The 12,574-nt window shown below is 42.0% G+C and overlaps 1 protein-coding gene across 5 annotated transcripts in view; it reads right to left on the minus strand.

Annotated features, from left to right (window-relative positions):
• SLC20A2 (solute carrier family 20 member 2) overlaps nt 1–12,574 on the minus strand; it is a 106,657-nt gene that overhangs the window by 66,598 nt on the left and 27,485 nt on the right. The window contains exon 1 of one of the 5 annotated variants that reach the window (XM_039235593.1): nt 5,420–5,600. The exons of the other annotated variants lie outside the window; for them this stretch is intronic. The gene's annotated coding sequence lies outside the window, so the exon portion shown is untranslated. Of the gene's footprint in view, nt 1–5,419; nt 5,601–12,574 lie in introns of those variants that run through there. 5 annotated transcript variants of the gene reach the window in all.

Raw genomic sequence — 12,574 nt, forward strand, 5'->3', positions numbered from 1 at the left:
CAATTCTCTTTGTAGAGAAATGAAATAGCCTTTTGCCTGCTATCAATAAGAACCAAATGGACCAATCGTTTGAATTTTCTCTTGGATTTATAGGAGAGTTCACTGGTTTTAGAGAAAATGTTTTATATTCAGACTAACTCAGGATGTTAAAAATCAGCTGTCTCTGCCCTCTGCATTGGTGAGATATAGCTACCTTACCAGCGTGCAACTAGCACATTCGGTGGGCTTCATGTACTCTGTAAACAGACACAAGTGTAGAAATAGCAGTGCCTGCAGCTTCATGTCTGAGAGCTCAGTTTTTTCAAACACAGCCTGGTCTGAAGATTGTGCAACACTGGTATACACACTTGCCACCTTTACCCTCTCTGTCTCCCATTACACAGCAAAATGAAGTTTGAGCCAGATGCCCTCGCTTGTCACTTCTCACTTCAAGGATCTTTTAATACTGTGCAAATGTGTAATTAACTATAGCCATAAAAGCCAAGGATTCTACCTATCCCATTTTTAAAGGCTAAACTATTAGAGCCATGGTACCCTAGCCAAGATAGAGCATGTCTTCTCTGGAGACAGCAGTGTGCCACTTGTGTGACAATTTTTCAACAGCTCTGGCAAAACATGTCCTCAGAAAACCCTTTCTTCCTTATGATCACAAAAAGCTTTTACTGTACTAAATGCTATACAAAGTATAACAAATAGACACACTCTCGGTAGTTTGTTTCCAACCCAAGAAAATTCCATCAGGCAAAAGCACAAAGAGGTGTGGTGGGGAGCAGGGAGTAGAGGAACTCCTAGGAGGAGTAACTATTTTGATTGGGAAGGGTAAGAACCACCACCTTCTTAACTCTATAGATAATTCGTTACACCGGAGAGGGCAGAGCACCTGTGGCCTTGACCATTTCAACTGAGTAATTAATCACGTAATTTCATTATGTGCCTGGCATGTGTACCATTGTTTGTTGCAGAAATAAAAACGTCAAGATGAAATAGGTCACTCTCCTTCACCTCTAGCAGAGAGCCTCCAAGCTGACAACATCCCATGCTTGCATTCTCCTTAGGTCCTTGCTCTGCCCCCTACCTCTAGTGTGTCACATGGAATTCCCCAAGGTGGGGATGGGGAAGGGCATTCCTGGTTATACAACAGCACACCAACCAAATTCTCCTGTGGACGTGACAGAGTTGGGAAAATGAGGTAGAGTCAAACTTCCCCTACCACCACCTGTCTTCTGACGTGGGCTTCATGAAGAAAGCGACCAATCTAGCCAGCAGTCTGTGACACAAAATGATCAATCACCAGCTAACATCAAGGGGCTCCTTGTTCTGACGTCTGCCCCAATTTCCCTTCTGGTGGCTGCGAAAAAGTCACATGGGGAGGAGGGAGTCCACTGAGTAACACTGTGACACAATCTGGTAACACATTACTATCACATCTTCTCATTTGATTCTCATTTGAAATGGGCACTGTCTTAACTACTGAGTTCAGAAAAGTAATTGCAAAATTTTCCTGGTTGATTATTAATCTCCTCTAAGTGACAGAGGAAATCCAGAGCAAAGTCAGGGCCAGAAGGGACTCTGAGAGGTCACTTACCTCCAGACTTTAGAGAGAATATTGAAAACATCACAAATACAAATCCATTTTTAGATAACTTCCCAAAAAAGGTTTGCATTTTCCAGGGGTCAAATTCCCCATTTTATAAAACCCTTCTTTATATCTCATCTACTAGTCCAACAACCTCGGTGTGCGTCAGAATCACTTACGGGGCTTGTCAAAATGCAAACTGCTGGGCCCTATCTCACAGGTTCTGAATCAACAGATCCTGGGTGAGGCCTAAGAAGGTGCATTTCTCCCAAGTTCCCAAGTGGTGCTGAAGCAAAAGGTGCCAGGACTGTGATGTGAGGGACCACGGTTCTAACCTAACCTTTGCTGGACGGAACCCTTATATTCTCCATGGAAATAGAAACTACTTGGTCATCAGTCCTTGGTTCTAAGGCATATACTTACTCGCATAACAATTCAAGAGTGCCCTGGGCATTCTTTTTCCTCTCCAGGCTAAATAACATCGTATTATAGATATCATTTTTCAACCCTTTAATCATTTTGTGAGGTTCTTTGTTGAGCCCTCTCCAAGTCTCTTTTAGTTGCGGAGCCATGAACTAGACCCAGAACCTTAGTCAGAGACTGGCTGAGGTTGCGTATGAAGGGAAAAATGACTCACAGAATCATACAGTATATTCCTATTTATTAATCTCCAATACCCAAAGCTTGCATTTATTAGCTCCCTTCTGATTCATGTTCTTCTGACTCCCTTATGAGCTGAAGTAATGCTTAGGTGACCTTCGTAATGCCTTTCTTCTGAGAAGCTCAAAGCAGTTCTCTAACTCAACAGTTGACTCAACATCCTAAACCAGTGCAGGGTTTTAAGGAGCCAGACCTAGTGTGTATCAGTTCAGGAGGAGAGAGAAAATCTGGAATGCCAGGTCAGATTTCTACCCAAATCTCATTAAATTGGGAAAGATGCTTCTTAACATTTACTGGACTTTATAAGACACCAGGGAAACTAGGGAACCTCCTCCCTCTGTGGGGAACTGTAACAGGGAGCTGGCGCTGGGGATGTGGTTGCGGGGCTCAGTCTCCTCCATCTCCATCACTTCCCCAGCTGCTGGAAGAGAAAGGGAAGGAGCACCCCCAGGTGCCCAGCAGTTTGCCCTGCCTGGCAAAAGCCCAGATGAACTGAAAACCATCCTGTGAGCTGACCCCAACCCTCCCCACTCCATTTTGTTTTCCTTTTCTTCCCTTTCACATTATTTTTTTCTGCCAGTTTACTTAGTGTGTTATGTCGGGGGCCCAGTCTCTTGTCTATTGCCTAATTCAGCACGTGAGTTGCTTGCGAGGAGGAACTATGCGGTCTTTGTGCATTGTATGTGCTCTGGGGTGCTTAATACATGCTAAATAACAACAGCAGTCCCAGTATTTCTAGGAGAAATCAGAATTCCCGCAGAGGGTCCAATCCCATTACCATCTACTTGTGTACTAGACAGGGAGACCTCAAGGCGATCCTGTGTGCATTGCTCCTTTCATTTCAGATAAAGCCGGTGAAATTCAATATAACAAAGCCTATTCCTAAAAATTTCCTTTTGAAAGAGAACAATCTAGAGGTGTGATCACCACACACTGGCATCCAGCTCCAAGCCAAAAAACGTGTCAGATAAAGTAAGTTCCCATATAACCACACAGACAAGTTATCTATTACATAAGCCCTCGTGTGGAAGAAGGGAGCCCCCCAAAAGAATCTTCATTGCTTCCCTGAAAAGTCCCTCAAAGCTTCGGAGCAGCAGGTTAATTCTCTAGGAATAAAGAACGAGTAAAATAAACCTAGTGCAGTCAGGAACTCTGTCAGAGCCTCTGGGTCTATAACTATTTTAAGAGGCAGAGGGCTAGGGAGGAGAGGGCAGGCTGCCAGGGAAAGCGGCTTACACAAGACTGGAGGGCGGATATGCACAGAGTGAACCGCAGGGAGGGCAACTGTGATGGAAGCTACAGGTGTGCACAGCACAGGCGTGGAAGCAGGGGCTGCTGGGCTCTTTCCACAGGCCCCAAAGCTGCCCTGCTGCTCAGCATCTGGATCCCCCTTTGTGACGATGAGCTGAGCTCACTGTGATCTGTCAAGCCCAAGGTCATAACCAGTCAACAGAGACTCTACTGATGAGGGAGCCATGACCGGTATCACTTCATAGGGCACACCAGATAGGAAGGAGTGAAGGGAACCAGTGTCCCAGCAAACAGAAGGCGCTCCCACGCTGCCGCTTACATCATTAAAATCATCTCCCCTTTCATTCACTTGTATCACTCTCTCACAGCACATAAATCATTAAAACCAACACTCGCAAAGTGTTTATGAGCATTTTAGCAACTCCTCCTAGAAGAACACAAGCTTCCTCTAGTAAAAATGCCTATGGAAACTTCTGTTAAATTTTAAAAATGGATACATTTTCAACAGCTTTTCTTTTTCACGGGACTGAACTACAACTGAGGGAATGAGTAATAGCTTGAAAACGATCTAGTATCCAACTACAGTGTACCTTTAAAAGCACTCCACTGACATTCTGAAGGCACCTTGTTAACAATCAAAAGTAAGAATAAAAATAAGACTTTCTTGTAATGGAAGTATGTATTAGGGAGCAAATACTGTAACAAAGTCCCTTTTACTGTTGAAGATGATATTATAGACTTTTCTATAATTCTACAATGAATCTGGACTGCAAATTTCTCTTCTGCTCAACAAAAAACTTAGGTTTTAACAGGAATTTCTTTCTAAAAATAGCTCAAGAACGCAGCTCTGTCTTCCCTTCTTACATTCTTTTCCTACTAAATGTACCACTGAAACACTTCCTTTCATTGTTGACACCTTAGGTCATTCGGATTTAAAATCGGACAATACATAATAACAAAGAAGTGTTTGAATAAAGCTTTCAAAATGGGAAAATGGCATTTGAGGGAAAGGTCCCTCCTTGCTCACACTGATGACAACCTGGTGAGCAGCTACCACCCCACCTCCTAGAACTGCTTCACTAAAGTCAATATTCCTAGAAGGGACAGAATTTGTTAGTTGGTTTAAAAAGTGTCCTCCCTGATTCTCTGTTATAAGCATGTTATCTGGCATGAAGTCAGTGTACTCTGAATTAAAACGCACCTCAAACTAAGCGAGGTGATGCAGACTTAATTCAACATACTCGATATTAAAATCTTTAGTCTTCTTCAGTCTTAATTTAAGTTGGCAATGACTTGGTTAAATTAAGAGCAGTTAAGATTAAAGAATTTCATGACTTGGGTTAATTTTGGTAATTAACTCAATCTTCCAGAGGATGCTTTCAATTACTTTGTAAAGCCTTCATCCTATATTTTTTAAGTGCTTCTCTTTAGGGGTATATGGGCCTATTTTAAAACACAAATTTTTTCTTAAAAAAATAAAAACTGTCCATCTATACATTTTACAAAATTACATATGACACTCCCATTATTTCTGCATATAATCTTAAAACTCACAGTAAGTGCAACAGGAATCCACTTTTAACTTTTTTTTTCCCCGAGAGTTAGGTTACCATAGAAATAAAGCTCAATGAGACAACCATTCCATTAATCAAATATTTTAACAGATAAAATAAGGAATGATCTACAGACTGCTTCTGCAAAGATAAAAACAGTAAGAATCAAACACTTTCTCTTGGGAAAACCAAACGAGGCAAGGTTTCTAGCAGTAGGATACACGGCAAAGAAAAACCTTTGCCACCATTCTTAGAATCCCCTGAAGCAGCCACCCCAAAGTTTCCAGTTTTCCCAATAAAAATTACTATGATAGCAACGTTAGGAAGATTTAAGGAGAGAAGAACAGAGAGAAATCTTAAAAACCCAGCCACTACTTACAAGCACTTTCAAAGGAAATCTGAGCCGCAATTCTTCCGAAGACTGTTCTCCCGACCATGGACACAATCTGAAGTCTAAAATAGATATCCTATCACCTTAGGCTGAGAAGTCACATTTCAGCTTACTAACTTGTACTTGGGTAAACAGTTTTACAACTCCTAGAACAAACCCCGGCTAAAATTAACCGCACCGGCGCAGCAGGCAGGAACTCGCTGATTTGCATCATGTGTGCTGGGATTTATTCACTAGGACAACATCGGTGTCCTCTTAATGGGAAATTTGGCCAAGGGGCGTGCTCTGCTGAACAATACATAGCATCGTGATTATGCTAATTACTGAATCCAGTCCAATAATACTAACTTCTTTTAAGTTGTTTTCGCAAGTACTGACAAAGAGAAAGAGTAAGCTCTTTTTCACAACAGGCGCTCACTTGATTTTTAAGCACAGTCAAATCAAACAAAACTTTGGCAACAAGGTGGCAGTGCTGTATGCTCCTCACAAGGAAAAGCAAAGTAAAAGGACGTTCTGTCAGATTCTTTAAACAGTGGGATTAGACGCGGTGCTACGTGAAATTAAACTGGCATCAAGTATACAAACTAGCAGGTTTAACAACAAGTACCCTCCAACGAAAGCTTTTTTCTTGATACATAATGAACCAACGTCATTTACTTGCTTTCTAGCTTTGTCTTCTGCCCTTCCAAGGAGTCACTATGAGGACACAGGTTCACTAATACATTACATGTGAGAACAAACAACTCAAATATTTGCAAAAGGCATCATCCTTGGCAAGGAGCATTCTGAAGTGCATTTAACTGTGTGGCTAGTTGGAACTGGTAAACTGTCCTCTATAGATAGATGTATGACAGACCATCTATAAATCACGCTGAAACTCAAGTTAACAGCTAAAGACGTCAAGCACACACCTGATATTCAAAAGAAAATGGGAAGTCACATAGAATTTCTTTTAAAATATATATACTTCCAAATATATATACTTCCAAGTATGTATGTGTATACATACACACACACACACCTCCTTTATAAGTACAACTTATATCAAAGCCACAGAACTGCTTAACATCTACTCAAGACAGTTTAGATTAGTTTTTAGACATTTGAGTTCTGACGACATACTCTGGTCTTGTTGGATACTTTAAGAAAGATGTCAAAACACATTACAGACCTCAATCAAATCTTCGAACACCTCAGGGAGATATGCCCTCCCCCCACCCTTTTTATTTTTTTTATTTTTATTTTTTTTGTATTATTATTTATTTCTAGGAGAGAGAGAGAGACAGCGTGAGCAGGGGAGGGTCAGAGAGAGAGGGAGACACAGACTCTGAAACAGGCTCCAGGCTCTGAGCTGGCAGTCAGCACAGAGCCCGACGCGGGACCCGAACCCACGAACCGCGAGATCATGACCTAAGTGAAAGTCGAAAGTCGGACGCTTAACCGACTAAGCCACCCAGGCGCCCCTCCCCTCACCCTTTTTAAACAGATGAGTAAAACAGGGAAATTCAACGACTTGTCTAAGGCTTCACTCTGAATCAACACTGGATCATTCCATCGCCCTCCTAACCCCTCTATGACATGACTTCTATAGTAACCTTTTAGCTATAATCCTATAGATCTTTTTGAAGCTGTTTGTTTTTCTGATTTTGAACTGTTAGTTTAAGAACGTAAGAGGTTTATTCTACTCAACTTCCAAATTCCAGGTCTGTGCTACAGGGGTCACCCCTTGACTCTCCGTTGCAGGTAGGTATCCTGTTACCTGGATCTTTAAGACAGGACTGTCCACCTATGGCACAAACACCCACAGTGGTAAAGAGATTGGTTCCCATGGGCATAGCTGGTAACCAGCAGCACAAACCCCCTCCAGGTTGTTTGCAAAAACTGCCCCCTGCCCATCGGCAAGTACGACCTGCTCTACCCCCACAAGATGGTAGCTAGACATGCACTGACCACTACCCCAACCCAAAGACACCGGAGGTAGGCATTTCCCACTCCGTGCCAAAAAGAAAGACGTCGGCACTAATCAAAGATGACCAGCCTCTAGTCAATATAATAAACTCTTAGCAATCCACAGCAAACTCATTCTGGAATTCTTAATGCCAAAAGAGGATGTTGTGAGGCTGTTTTTGACACAATTATCCTTATCCTGTTATGTCAGTGTTTGGATGAAGAGTTTCTAAGCTAAAACATTTCTTCCCTAAACCAGAAAAAAAGAGCAAATACACCAACTTTATCTGGGCACTGAGTTTTGCATTGCAGAAGAACAGTATGATGAATCCTACAGCCATTTTACGGAAGGCAGGGAACACTGAGTTTCCAGTTCCTCATGTGTCAAATATGCTGAGTATGACTCCCCTGTTTCTTTCAACAGTGGCCACACCTGTTGCAAAATGGAAGAACCAAAACATTCCAAAGAAAACAGTGTATCCTCCAATTTACATTAGTCACTCTGCTGCTTCCTTTTCATTAGAGAAAATAATTTAAGAGTCAACTGTAGTTTTGTTCCAGGCATACTTATGACAGTAGAGAAAAGCTTATGTGCACCATCAAAAAGCAAAGTAAATTCTCCCCATTTGTTCTCAGGAATTTCTGGTGGTGCAGAAGGAAGGCCAGGCAGCAGCATGTGAGTGGTAGATGGTGATCTATGGCATATTTAGCGTAACAGATCCATGCAATTGAAACAAAAACAAAACCAACTTTTTTTATGGACTCACATTAATGAATTAAACTGGATATCGACCGGAGTAGATACATACATAATGAGTAGCAACATACATAATTTAAAATTTTCTCATGGTAAGGTTAAAAAAAACTAACTTGAATAATATATTTGATTTAACTCAATATATCCAAGATACTATCATTTCACCATGTAACAAATATAAAAATGACTAATGAGTTGGTGGGAGAAATGGAAGCTAAGGAAAGCTGAAGATCAGACACAGCCTGAACAGGGAGGAAAAACGATCTAGGAAGGAGAAAGGACCAAAGGAAGAATAAATAGCCCAAAAGGAGGGAGAAGAAAAGAAGGAAAGAATTTCCCCCCAGGCATGGAATTCAGTTATAAAATCATGTACCAGATACTGGAATGCTCCTGTTCGAGGCTAGGTGCTGCTGATACAGAGAGGGCAGACCAGTGCTCTCTGCCCAAGAAGCTCACATTGTGGTGAGAAGCACAGACCCACCCAGGCAAATGACGTTCTGGTAAGCACGAAGACAGTTATGTGCTCTGTGCTCTGGGAGCACACCTGGGGCAGAGTGGGGAAGAGGTGCAGTTTATTTTTTAAATGAAGGTATTTTTTTTAATTATTTATTTTTAAACGGTGGGGGGGTAAAGGGGGGGGAGAGAGAGAGAGAGAGAACGAGCGGGGGAGGGGCAGAGAGAGAGGGGAGACAGAATCCGAAGCAGGCTCCAGGCTCTGAGCTGTCAGCACAGAGCCCCATGCAGGGCTTGAACCCATGAACTGTGAATTCACGACCTGAGCCAAAGTTGAATGCTTAACCGACTGAGCCACCCAGGCGCCCCTTCTGAAATATTTAAAAATTACATCTGGGGGCGCCTGGGTGGCTTAGTCGGTTGGGCGTCCGACTTTCGCTCAGGTCATGATCTCGCGGTTCATGGGTTCGAGCCCCGCGTCGGGCTCTGTGCTGACTGCCAGCTCAGAGCCTGGAGCCTGTTTCAGTCTGTGACTCCCTCTCTCTCTGACCCTCCCCTGCTCACGCTGTCTCTCTCTCTCTCATAGAAATAAATAAAAATATTTAAAAAAAAAAATTACATCTGGACCCAGGAGTAAAATTTCCATTCGAGCTTTTATCGTCTTCAAATTAAACCTGGTTATTTGGTCCAACAAGCGAGGGTGGTAGGGTAGGGAAAGAGTAGAAAGGGAAAAGAGAAACTATGTGTCTCCATGGTTCCCAGGTTTTCAGAGGATGACATAAAATACTCAGAGGCTTCATGCTGGATAAATACACGACCGGCCCGCTAGGTAAGCAGCTCTTCTTTGGATGCAGCTGTGGGGTCCGAAAGACCTGGGTTCAAAATGTAGTCCCCCACCCACCAGCTCTACGACTTCAGGGAACTCGGCTAACCTCTGTTAGCTTCCTCACCTGTAAAACAGGGGTCATAATGCCAACATCAAGGGCCGGGGTTAAAACTCCCCGAGATGCCATATAGCAACAGCACACAGGCGCTCTCAATAAACAGCTGTGGCCAGCATGATCACACCCCTTGTACCATCAGTGTAGTCTTTGCTGAAGATCAATTTGGTATATTTACTGAGTGAGGGAGGATGAAAGGCTCCCCAACTTTTATAGCTCAAAGCTTCAAAAAAATAAAGAGTTGAAAGGGGCTTCAAATGATTGTTAAGTATTTCAGGGGAACCTAGGGTCTATAAACTCTCTCTCTGAAAACTGTGTAGCTTTGACAGCCTGATTTTTCTCCATTTGATCACCTCATGCTGCTAGCCTCAGCATGAATCAGAATGTAGGGACACTGACTGACTAAGTACATACGAACTGCCTAGCTTGGCAGACTGTTGCAGTAACGACCCGTTTGCTCCCGCTTCCCTGTACCCATACCCTGGGGTAGGCCCTTTCCATACTCAGTCTGGTTTGGCCAGCAAGACAAGAGCAAACTTGAAAAGTACTGACCCGGCAGGGGCTCACCCACTCTTGCTGCACTTTGGACACCAAGAACAGCTCATGAGGAAGCCCTGGCCAGCCCACCGATGATGAGAAGACCGTTATGGAGCAAAGATGTGCCACATGTTGCCGAGGCTCCCGCACCAGCCGGCAGGATGACTCCCGACTTGTGTACGAGGCTGTCCCAGACCGTGTGGCCACAACAGGGCTGCCAGCCACCTGCAGAGACCAGCCAGGTGAGCCCAACCCAAAAGAACCACTTCAGGGACCTATGTTATTGTGAGGCATCATATGTGTTTGTTTTTCTAAGTCACTAGTATTAGGTGATTTGTTACACAGCAAAATCTCACTAATAGACACATCTTCAAAAAATCTAGAACATTCCATCCCTGTATCTCCAAACGAAACTTTTAAAGACAAACTGATGTCTGTTATTCTGAAAATTCACAATCCTGCTTGCTATATTTACTTTATCATATCAACTATTATGTTAATCAAACTAAAATGAAACAATGATATGGTCTGATTATAAAACTGCTACAGTGTAAGTTCTCCATTTAGTCCACCCTATAATCTGAAACAAATACACGTGGCCTTTAACGCTATGACTGCACATATATGCTAAAGAGATAGTTCTTTCATCCTAGGCTTCAGAGGGATTATATGGGCATAGGTCCCAGCTATTCAATCTGTCTTAGTACTTCAGGAATGGATTAGAGTACCAATTTACCCACACATGAACAGAAAACTCTAACTCCAAAAGTGTAAACCATTTCCTCTTCAGCATTCTTTTTTTTTTTTTTTTTTAGCTGATGGGGGAGAGAGAGAGATAGCAAACTCTTAAAGACAGTTCTTTTTAAAACTCTGCTAAGTAGTTAATTCAGCATGACTTTACAACACAATTTATATCAGTACTGTGAACGTAAAGGCAGTACTATTATGTTATCATTTGAATACTTATTTTAACATAGTTGATTTGTTAAAGTATCTTAGAATAATACTGGGAAATTTATACCCTTCACATACATGCCTTAAAGGTCATCCATTTAACAAACATTTGTTGGGGCATCTGGGTGGCTCAGTTGGTTAATCGTCAACTTTGGCTCAGGTCATGTTCCCACGGTTCCTGGGTTTGAGCCCCACATCGGGCTCTGTGCTGACAGCTCAGAGCCTGGAGCCTGCTTCAGATTCTGTGACTCTCTCTCTCTCTCTCTCTCTCTGCTTCCCGCCCCCACCCCACTCATTCTCATTCTCATTCTCATTCTCTCCTCTCTCTCTCTCCCTCCCTGTCTCTCTCACACACAAATAAATAAACTTAAAAAAATTGTTAAACACTTGGTTGCTGCCATCATGAAACTCCCAAGCATCTGTAAGGTTTGTATGAATGGCAGGATGTTCATGATTATAGCAGAAAATAGTGTGAAGGCAAGTTCTGCCTTCAATAGGCTTATAATCTGGTATGAGACATCTCAGTAAATATAAATTTTCTACCATATAAGAGAGTAATCAGTAAGTATCTCAAAGGGTAAAATTTCATTCCATTAGGAATCTAAGAAAAGAAGAGGCTTCTTATTGGGTCAATCAGGAAAAGGCATCTTGGAAAAAGTGACATTTGAATAGAGCCTTGCATGCTGGTGAGCTTTCAAAACCAAAAGGAATGGAAAGAACATTATATGGAAGCAATGACGTAAACAAAGATAGAAAAAAAAGGAAAGCTATAATTTATGTCTGGGGAATGGAATGGATTCAGAATCCATCCCTATCTGCCTGGATTCAAATCCTAGCTTCATCATCAGTAGTTGTTGACCTTGGGCAATTATTTTCACTAAGCCTAGTTGAATCATCTTAAAAATGGACACAGGAATCTACATACTTCATAGAGCAATTATGAAGATTAAATGAGTTTATATTTGTAAAGCATGTAGAAAAGTGCCTGGGGTTAACAAAATCTTACCAATTCTATTCTAATTTGGCTTCAATATATAAACATTTCATTAAATAAGTTCACACATTTATGCATTCACAGCAAGGTATGAAGACAAATGTACATGAATATGGATATATAGATCCAGCTATATCAATAAGGACAGTACCTGGTAGGTAGTAGGTGCTAAATACACTTGTAATTTTTTTCCCTTTGTCTGGAGTTCATAGAGAGTCACACTCGAGTAGAGTCAGCCATCTGTTCAGGTGTCCCAACATTAGCCTCCATTCAGCTAAAAGCGCAGGGACCATCCCTCCTCTACTCTGAAACTGAAAATTTCCTCCTTTCTCTTGGGGCAACACTTCTGTAACTGCTGATATAAGATGCTCTGCCTGAAACTACGACACAGACACAGCCTGGCTGCCAGAGTCAAACCAACAAGAACTAATATCTTATGTAATAAACACACCTTCAATGAAAAAATAAGCACGGGCTTATTACTAAGTACAAACTGAACTTCTATAATTTATTAGTCTTCAAAAGCTAACCTAAAATAACAAACAAATGTACTATAACTT

This window comes from Hyaena hyaena, unplaced genomic scaffold, assembly GCF_003009895.1.
Source record: "Hyaena hyaena isolate Hyena2069 unplaced genomic scaffold, ASM300989v1 scaffold_100, whole genome shotgun sequence".
Taxonomy (NCBI): Eukaryota; Metazoa; Chordata; class Mammalia; order Carnivora; family Hyaenidae; genus Hyaena; species Hyaena hyaena.